At 32.4% G+C, this 9,981-nt stretch overlaps 1 pseudogene; it reads left to right on the top strand.

The window, feature by feature from the left end:
- The first annotated feature begins 1,448 nt into the window (after nt 1-1,448).
- On the top strand, nt 1,449-9,095 carry LOC131494515 (DDB1- and CUL4-associated factor 13-like; annotated as a pseudogene).
- Nucleotides 9,096-9,981: the final 886 nt, after the last annotated feature.

Raw genomic sequence — 9,981 nt, 5'->3', positions numbered from 1 at the left:
AAATTCCTAATAAAGACAGCCTGTGTAGTCCTTGCCTTTGGACTTCATACAAGTTACCCTAAATTTGAATTGGTGGGGCCCTCACTCATATTCTTGACCTAGATCCTGAACGTTGCCCTTACTATTCCTCACCTCATGTCACCATCACTACTGAAACCCTAGGAGTTTACCTGTGGTTTGCTCTACTCTGAACCTATTTCTAAGGAGAGAAAGGTAAATAGTGCTGAGGGCATTTTACAACCTAGGGTGATATTTCTGGAGGGACTGGAATCTGTATTAATTATCTTTAAAAAATGAGACCAAATTTATAAACTTTGTGGGCTTTTTTTTATCTAAATGTTTGAGAAAAAATAAATGCACATGTAAAAAAACTGAAATTCTAGACAGTGGCTACAGTATAAGTAATAGATATCATATATTTTATGAAATATTGATAGACAATGAAGACCTGAATTTTCTAAATTATTCAACTTCCAATTGTTAAGAAATCTTTCACGATAGCAAGCACTTTAACTTTAAAAAGAAGTATGATCAAGAAAATAGAAAAGAACTTTTAAAACTATCTAATAGCAATTAAAAATACTGGGTTTTGTTGGAGCTATGTAGCTTTTACAATTTTTGAAATGTGGAGGACATGGGTTACCAATAATGTTTATAAAAAACATATTTTTATTTTAATTAATCTAATATCTCATTGGGAAACAAAGACATTTGATTAAAGAGGTGTATAAAGGTTTACTTATTGGTAAAATATCCTAATAATATTGTATAATAGTTAATATATTTGATGTAACTGGTGAAATTTATAAAAGTGTTTTGCTTTGTATAATGAAATAGGGTCCTAAGTTATTTTTTTCTTTCTTTTAAATGAAATGAAAAAACATTCCCTAGGGTGGGGAAAATAATAAAAGTATATCAAAGCTGACAGGAAAAATTCAGATTATCCCGTTATCTACCCAAGCAATTGAATATATTTTTTAAAGTTTTCATATTAAAAAAATCACATTTCAAAATCTGGCCCAGATGGCTTCATTATTGAATTCTTCCACATATTTAGGAATAAATAATTCTAAACACTTTCACAAAAGAGAAAAACAAGGACCCACAGCTCACCTTATGGGGTCAGCACAGACTTCACTCTGAAATTTTAAATTTTAAGTTGGCATTAAGAGAAAGGAAAATTACAGACAAATTTCTTTGGAAAATATAGTTGAAAATTTCTAAAAGAAATGTGAGCAAATCAAACCATAAAACAGATAATGTAACAACATTCGGTAGGGTTTATTTTAGGTCTGTAAGAGAAGTTTAACATTCAGAATGCAATCAATCTAATTCATCACATTGACAGAATAAAAGGGGGAAATGGCATAATTATATCAATAGATACAGGAAAAACTTTTGATAAAAGTCAATATCCTTTCATGATAAAAACTTTTAACAAACTAAAAATGGAGGAAAATCTTAATCTGGTAAAGGGTATCTACAAATGTCTACACCATACATTATATTTAATAAAGACATATCAAAAATTTCCCATCAAGACTGGGAACAAGATAAGAAAGTCTGATATCATCACTTTAATTCAACTTTGCACTGGATGCCCCAGCCTGTGCAATAATATTATCAAAATAAATAAATATTATAAAGTTTGGAAAAGAATAAATGGATTTTGTTTATAAATGGCATCACTGTGCACACAAAATATCCAAAGCATTCATAAAGTGTTAGAATCAGTAAGTAAATTTAGCATGACTGCTGGATATAAGCAATTAGAAAATAAAAAATTTTAAAGAGCATTAATTTAACATCAAGCACATAAAATTTCGATATATTTACCTAATAAAAATTTTGCAAAGTCTTTGCACATAAAATTTAAAAATATTACTTATGAAAATTGAAGAAGAGGTAAATAAATGAAAGAATTTACTAAAGATTGTAAATGTATCAATTATTTCCCAACTTCAATTCAATTCAATTGAATACCAATTAAAATCAAAACTTTATTTTTATTGACATTGATTAGTTTATTTTAAAATTCTAATGAAAATGCAGAAAGGTCAAGATGAGGCAAGGCAATCTTGAATGAAAATAAAGTCAAAGTATTTAAATTACCATATATCAATACTTACCAAGAAATCACAGTAAGATTTTATGATATTGACACAAGAATAGAAAAACTGACCAATGGCATATAATAAAGACTCCAGAAACAGAGTCATATAAGCAACCACAGATATTATAAAAGTGACATTGCATTGCAGTGGGGGGAAAAGTTAGGTTAATAAATTTTAATCTGGTTGTCCTGAATACAACCAAAATTTATTCCATATTAAGTGTAGATCTAAATAATGTGAATTACAAAACAATAAAGGTTGTAGGAGGTAATATACGTGAATACTTTCATAGCCAAAGTAGCAATTTAAAGTCCTTAAAGAGGAAACAAAATGTACTAGCCAAAGATAACACTAATAATTTGTGCCTCATAGAAATTAAGATTTCATATTTATCAAAATATTCCATGAAGAGTTTACAAGGCAGAATGAAAAAAAAGTTATAGTATATGTAATACATATAATATATATTATATATATAATTTATAGAAAATGTGTATATTATGTATATAGATAATATGTATGGTGTATATGAAAAATAAACATAATACATGTTACATATGTACTATATAATGTATAGGAAAAATAAACAGGCTATATAAAAAATCTTCTACAACTCAAGAAATATAGATAGATGACCCCATAGAAAAAAGCAGACAAAACACTTGGACAGGCACTTCACAAAGAGACTATCCAAATGGCTAATAAACATATGTAAATGTGATCAACATCAATAGCCATCAGGTACATACAAGTTAAAAACACAGTGTAACAAATATGTATAAGATCTACACGAGGAAACTATAAATTTCTGATGAATGAAATCAAGTAAGAACTAAGTAAATGGAGAGGTATTCCATGTTCATGAATAGGAAGACTCAGTATGGTCAACATACCAGTTCTTCCCAACTTGATCTATAGGTTCAATACAATCTCAAACAAAATCTCAGGAAGTTATTTTGTAGATATTGACAAACTGATTCTAAAGTTTAGATGGAGAAGCAAATGAGCCAGAATAGCCAATATAATATTGAGGAAGAACTGTAAAACTACAATAATCAGGACAATGCGATATTGGTAAAAGAACAGAGAAATAGATCAATGGAACCAGATAGCAAAATCAGAAATAGCTGCTGCAAATATAGTCAATTGATTTTTACAAAAGAGCAAAAGCAATAAAATAGATCAAAGATAGTCTTTTCACCAGAGGTTACTGGAACAATTGAACATCCACATATTGATGAATAATAAATCTAGATTCACCAAAAAAATGAACCTAGATAATCTAGACAGGCATTATGCTCTTCACAAAAATTAATTCAAACTGGATCATAAAATTCAAAACTATAAAATTCCTAGAGGATAATATAGGACAAAACCTGCATGGTGACCTTGGATGTGATGATTACTTTTTAGATACAACAGAATCCACAATCCACAAAAGAAATAATTGATAAGTCAGACTTCATCAAAATTACAACTTTTGTGAAAAGCCACGTCAAGAGAATAAGAATACAAGCCACAGACTGGGAGAAAATATTTGCAAAGACACATCTGATACATCTGGGCTGTTATCCATAATATACAAAGTACTCTTAAAACCCAAAAGTAAGAAAATGAACCATTCATTTAAAAATTGGGCCAAAGATCTAAACAGACACTTCTCCAAAGAAGATATGCAGATAGTAAGTAAACATATAAAAAGATGTTCTACATAATAGATCACCATAAAGTGCAAATTAAAATTACAGTGAGATACCATTAGAGACACCTATTAGAATGGACAATGGACAAAATTTGGAATACTGACAACACCAGCTGTTGGCAAGATTGTGGAGCAATGGGGATTTTTATTCATTGCTGGTGAAAATGCAGAATGGTATGGACACTTTAGAAGACATTTTGGTGACTTCACACAAACTAACATATTCTCACCAGATGATCCAGCAATCACTCTCTTTGGTTATTACCCAAAGGAGTTGAGAACTTACGTCCACACAAAAAAATCTGTCCACACACGTTTTGTCAGCTTTATCCATAGTGGCCAAAATTTGAAAGCAACCAATATGTCCTCTGTAGGTGAATGAATTCATAAACTGGAACACAACAGAAAATTATAGAATTCCACATTACAAATAATAGAATATTATTCAGTTCTAATAAGAAATGATCTACATCTACCAGAAACTTTGGAGGCAAGTACTGCCAATGAGAGTATGAATAAGTATAATCTCTTTGTAAAGCTGTCTAGCAGTATATCTCCTAAAGCAAAACATAATAATAGCTTATGACACAACAAATACACTATTAAATATAGAAAATTTGAATATATATGCACTGAAAGACATGTCAAAAAATTAATAATATAATTATCTTGTATAGTGAAATACTGGAAACAACTCAAGTATCCATGAATAGAAGAACATACATAATTTTAGAATATTGATATTCTAAATGGAATATTACACAACGACCATGAGTAATCTAATTCTACAAACAACCATATGGATAGTCTCACAGACACAACACTGAGTGAAAGAAACCAGACACATACACAAAAACACTATATAATTACATTTATATAAATGTCTCCAACAGGCAAAACCAATCTGTGTGATGGAAGTCAAAATAGCTGTTCTCTTTGAGGAGGTGGGAGGAGCATGGTGGCTAGGAGAGTACAAGGGAAGCTTTTAGAAATATTATCTTGATCTGGGTGATTGTTACAAAGGAGTGAGTAATATATAAAAATAATTGAGAAGTACACTTAAGATCGTACATATATATATTTGTTATACATTATACATTCATAGAAAATTTATATAAAAAGCAGAGATCACTTCAAAGACAAACGGCATAAAATTTTCTTTTTTTCATAATTATATAACAATGACTAAATTCAAGTAACAAATCCAACCCAATCTAAACGGATCAAGGTGAGGCTAAGAGGAAAAAACATTGCTTAATCTTACAATCAAAATTCAACAATTTCTATTACTTGCCAATAGATATTTTCTCATTAAGCAGCCATTGTTCGTAGATGTTAATTGTTTTCAGATGAGACAAAAATTTTCTTCCATAGGTATATTTTACCTTTCTTAAATCCAAGCACCATTGCACAAATTCTCGAGTCATAAAGGAGATCAATTCAGCCAACATACCACCACTATTAAAAAATAAAGCCAAAGTACACATTTCTCTTGCCATAAACCAAATTCAAAATGTTCAGGTTATCTGTAGTGAAGCCTGTGTGTGCTTTATTTCCTTCTTGATTCAAAACACCAGAGAGTTCCTTCATGCCAGCTGGTTACAGCAGAAGCCAAACACAGAAATGAAACAGCAAATTATAAAGCCACCAGTGCTGCCTCCCTCTTAAACACCCTGCCCTGTTATCAAATGTCATATTGTTCCTTATTCCAGCGTCCTCCCTTTGAATTGGTGACTAGCATTTAGGTTTTAAGCACTCTATCCCATAATATAATAAAATAAACCAAGTTTTCTAAATCTACTCCCTAGATGCAGAAACAGATATTCTTTAGCTTTGCACACTATTACTCATGTCCTGAGCTAACTTTATTATGGTTACTCTGATTATTAATACTTTCCTGGCTAATCAGTGTCTTTGAGGCCTCTGCACATTTAGCTACAGCCATTCTATTTCAGTCCCTTATCCACCCCATTAGCATATTTAGGGTAAATAAAAGACAAGCAGACCAGGTCCTATGGGGCATTATCACTCTTCATGCTGCTCTGAGAGCCCTGGGACTCAGGTTGTAGACCCCATGATGGCTTCATTATCATGTGTTAAAGAGGTTATATGTATTCCTAAAGTGAAGCACATTAATTCATATTGTGAGTTGAAATTAGGACATAAGAAATTTCCCTTTTATTCCGGTTTAGTATTTCATATTGTTGAGGCATAATGTATAGCAGGACCTGCTCTTATCCATACACTGTCTGTGTCTATCAAAAATGATTCAATAAATACAATCCCATATTGTAGCAGCATCTGAAACAACTGCATAATCTTAGCACTGACCAAGATAAATCAAATTACAAAAAAAATTTATAGATGAAGACACGAAGTCTAAGAAAGATCCATGACTCGTTCAGCATCACACCACTACTCACTTGGTATTAGGTAATATGCTTCTATTTTATTAGTATGTAATAGAGGTAAACAGAGAAACAAATGGAGCAATTTTCCAGCCTCTAGAAAACTGTGTAGTAGAACATTCTCAAAAATGTTTTACTGATGGGGGATGCATAGTAACAATTTTTGAGACAACTGACTTAGGCTACACTGCTTTGCCAGCACGATATTTACTAGTAAATATTTCATTTGTGTGCATATGTGTATATGTATTATGTATGTATGTATTATACACATTATATATGTATTATATGTATGTGTTATTATGTGTGTATTATATGTATTATATGCATTGTGTGTATAATACATATGTATTATATGTATGTATGTATGTATATGTTTTATATGTATTATATATGTCTATATTATTATATATATGTACATATACATGTACATGATACAAGTATACATACATGCTATATGTGTGTCATGCATGTGCACATATTACCACTTTTTGAGAACTGAAAACTCAAAATCCTCAAAAACTTAAGAGAGCATGCCATTGTAGACTACAACTTTTCAAGCCAAGACTCAAGGACTTTTGGAGATCTCAGGAGTTCAAAAGGTTTGTGAAAGAGCTGATATTTGTGAGGTATTTTGTATAGGCATACATGTGTACATTTCTGTATGTCTGGAATATAATGAGTTCATAGTGTTTTTTTCTTTCTTTCTTTCTTTCTTTCTTTCTTTCTTTCTTTCTTTCTTTCTTTCTTTCTTTCTTTCTTTTTTTGAGAGAGACAGAGAGCATGCACACTAGCAAGCAGGGGAGGGGCAGAGGGGGAGAGAGACTCTTAAGCAGGCTCTACACCCAGCACAGAGCCCAACGCACAGCTCAATTTCATCATTGTGAGATCATGACCTGCCTGATCCAAAATCAAGAGTTAGATGCTTAACCAACTGAGCCACCTAGGTGCCTCACTTTTACTAGATTTTGAGCATCAGTGTTTAATAACCAATTTGTATTATTTTCTCAGGTTCACTCAGCCAAAAGAGATTCTTTCCTTTTTTTTTTTTTTAGCCAAAATATGAAGCTCTTGAATAGAATAATCTATATTTTGTACTCTTCAATGTTAACGTTTTCACATCTAAAATCTGGAGAGTGTGAGTTAGGTCAAGCCCTAATCTAGTTTGATTTTCACAACATGAATTCTTCAAACTTAACTGATCATTTTTCCTGAGTCCAGTAGAATTCTTTTCAAAGTGGTAGCATATCTAAAGTTGCACACTGTCCTTCTGGATCTCAAAATAAGTCATGCAACCACTGCCAAATGGTATATTTCAATAACTGCATCACATTGGCACTATTATATAAATTCCTATAAGGAACAGACTGATGGATGCCAAATGCCAGGGGAAATTGGTAGCTTCTATGGTGGAAGCAAGGAGGACTGTGTTTGGAACCCAGGAGATCTTCTGAGGTTCTTTTTACAATTCCCATGCCAACAGTAAAGATTAATGGAAAACTACAGGAACCAGAAAAGGCAGAGTAATTAAGGATTCAGATTTTTCAGGAAGGAATATTTGGATCTACATAGCCAATTACAAGAAACTATAATCCTACCTTACATCCTTTTGAGGTCCCATGAGAAAGGTAAGAGCTTTAAATGTTACCAAACTGGGATGGGTATCGGCAAAACTATTTCTCACTTCCTTACAGAGATAAAGTCAATTGTTTGGCAAAGCATCCAAAAAGCCTGGCTACTGTCCTTCCTGGGGCATGTGATTGAGAGATTAGAATTTGGAACTCAACTAAATGAAAAAGTATCCATACAATACAAGCACATGAGAGTTTTGTATAAGGAATACATACTTGTTTTTGTGGGACTTTTTTTTTTTTAACTGTTGGTGATGACAAAACTGTGAAACAGTAGAAAATGGATGGACCGGGCTATGGAGAAGAGGAGGAACCACTGCATACAACATTAGGAAAGAGAGTGTATACAGGAATTGCTCATCACTGGAAAGAAGCTGTTTTTGCCACATGTGGACACCAAGTAGACATTTGAGATGAACAAAGAACCAATCCTATATGTTTGATGATCTAGGGATTTGACAGTAGTGTTAAACTTAATCCAACTGACACATTTCTCTTGGGCAGTTGTGCTTCTGACAGGAATATAGTACTATATGATATGAGGCAAGATACTCCTCTGAAAAATGTCATCTTAGGTATGGGAACAAATACAATTTGTTGGAACCCTATGGAAGCTTTCATTTTTACTGCAGCAAATGAAGATTACAACTTCTATGCATTTCAGAAGCATCCACTATACACTCTTGTAATGGTACGTGTGGATCTGTATCTGCAATGCTTAATGTACATTATTCTCCCACTGGGAAAGAGTTGGTGTCTGCTAGTTTTGATAAATCTATTTGAATCTTTCCTATTGGCAAAAAAAGAAATGGGTTAGTCTATCAAGCAAAGAGAATGCAACATGTTCTCTGTATAAAATAGACTTCTAACAGCAAATGTATTACGTGTGGATCTGATGAAATGGACATTTGTCTGTGGAAGGCTAATGCTTCTGAAAAACTGGATGTGCTTACTTCACGAGAAGAAGCAGTCAAAGGGTATAGCCAGAAGTTCAAGGAGAAACTTCAACACCATCCTCATATAAAACGCGTTGCTCATCACTGATATCTACCAAAATCTATCTACACCCAGATTCAAGAACAGCACACCATTAAAGAAGTTGGTCAACAAAACGAAGGGAATCGTTTTAAACACAGCAAGCCTGGATCTGTATTGATTGTGGCAGACAAGAAGGAATACATAGTGACAGTTCTGAAATAATACCTGGTATTCCCACCAATCCTAAGGTATAATTACTTGTTACATTTTTATTTTAAAACTGTGCAAATAAATGTACTGGCTCTAGAATAATCACAAACAGTTCAGTTCTATGTGTAGAGTTGCTACCCTGGAAAATTATCCTGTAAGGTGGCCTGCTTGATAAAACTATCCAACATTTTATCTTTGATCAGCCTTCTTATTCATTGAGGAATATGGTATTTGCCAACTTAACTTTTACTTTTAGAACCTGCAGATATACCTTTGCGCTGATCTATTATTGTAGATACACTAAATATTTGATGTGGAAGAACTACGCCAGAACTTTTTTTCAATTCAATTAATTTTCTGTGCTTTATTTGTATTTGCCTTTTTGAGACTTTAAAGATGTTCACTTATATAGCTTTTATAAATAATAATTATAATTTATAGTCAAGGTAATAAACCCTTTTTTTTTTTTGCAAAAAAAAATTCCTTGTGTTGACTGTTTCCAAACCTAAAATGTTTTAATTATTAAGGTTTGCTGATCTTCTAATAGAACCATCTGAGATTGTTATTGTCTGCCATATCCATTTATTTTTTGTCTTACATTTTGTCTAAAATGTAAGCCTGGTGAAGCCAAAGGCTATGTGTGGTAAATAGTCTGGCTCACGCTTCATCTTTCTAAACTTCGTTCTGGGGTGAATTCCTGTGCCACAAACTAAAAAATAACCTTTTCCAGAACAGATTCCAGGTAAGTATTTGATTACTATCTTTTTGATTGTGGCAGATATGGCAGTCAGTTACAGAGGCCCAGCCATTCCAGTCGTTTGGAAAAACTCAATTCCTTATATTAAATCCATTTTTGTTGAAAATAGTTTCTGTTTTTCACAATTCATTTCTGACTAATACATGGGCACTCAATTTTTGTGGACTGAATGAATGACTAT

The sequence above is a fragment of the Neofelis nebulosa genome, chromosome 14, assembly GCF_028018385.1.
Source record: "Neofelis nebulosa isolate mNeoNeb1 chromosome 14, mNeoNeb1.pri, whole genome shotgun sequence".
In the NCBI taxonomy this organism is placed as follows: Eukaryota; Metazoa; Chordata; class Mammalia; order Carnivora; family Felidae; genus Neofelis; species Neofelis nebulosa.
This window is presented reverse-complemented; position numbering and strand designations above follow the sequence as displayed.